The 881-nt window shown below is 45.1% G+C and overlaps 1 pseudogene; it reads right to left on the reverse strand.

The window, feature by feature from the left end:
- Nucleotides 1-263: 263 nt before the first annotated feature.
- LOC102767317 overlaps nucleotides 264-881 on the reverse strand; it is a 1,681-nt pseudogene continuing 1,063 nt past the window's right edge.

Consider the following 881-nt stretch of genomic DNA (forward strand, 5'->3'; position numbering starts at 1 on the left):
AATAATCACTAACTAATGAGGTAACATATAGAGTCTCATAAATAAGTTGATGTAGCAGTTTGCCTCAGAAGTACCTTTTGCAGGTTCTGAACGTGATTTTAGGACATTTGAAGATCAACTACATTCTTTTTTTTTAACTGTTTAGTTTTTATTTCATAATCATAAACTTAACTCCGCAATCCTGCAAGACTGGGATGGGGTAAGGAAATTATGGAACCCAATGAACTATGGTGAGAGCACAAAGTTTATAGAACATTCCAAGCAGGGGGTGAAGGGATGCTCTCCTGAGCTACAGAAGGAATGGTCTGGTGGTTAAGATAAAACACAAGTCAAATTTGTTAGAGTTCTTCACAGTCAGCAATGGTGATCTTCTTGCTGGTCTTGCCATTCCTGGACCCAAAGCGCTCCATGGCTGTCACAATATCCATGCCTTCTTTCACCTGGCGAAGACTACATGCTTGCCATCCAACCACTCAAGCTTGGCAGTGCAGATGAAAACTGGGCACCATTTGTGTTAGGTCCAGCATTTGCCATGGACAAGATGCTAGGACCTACTGTATTTGCCGGCATATAAGACAATTTTTTGGCCCTGAAAAATATGCCTCCAAGTGGGGGGTCGTCTTATACGCCAGGTACACTTCAGATAGACTGCCCATAGTGCTTGCCCCGTGCCATAGTGGCCTCCCGATGCCCGCCCACTTCATTCCACATACCGTTCAGGCATCAGCAGCGCTGCTGGGTGTATGCTCGGCTGTTATGCGATTTTGCTGTTATGCCATTTTACCACACTCGCAAAATCGCACACAGCCAACCATACACCCAGTATGGTATCGCGATTCGTGATTTTGCGCTATCATACTGGGTGTATGGTCGGCTGTGTG

The sequence above is a fragment of the Myotis davidii genome, unplaced genomic scaffold (assembly GCF_000327345.1).
Source record: "Myotis davidii unplaced genomic scaffold, ASM32734v1 scaffold2, whole genome shotgun sequence".
Lineage (NCBI taxonomy): Eukaryota > Metazoa > Chordata > Mammalia > Chiroptera > Vespertilionidae > Myotis > Myotis davidii.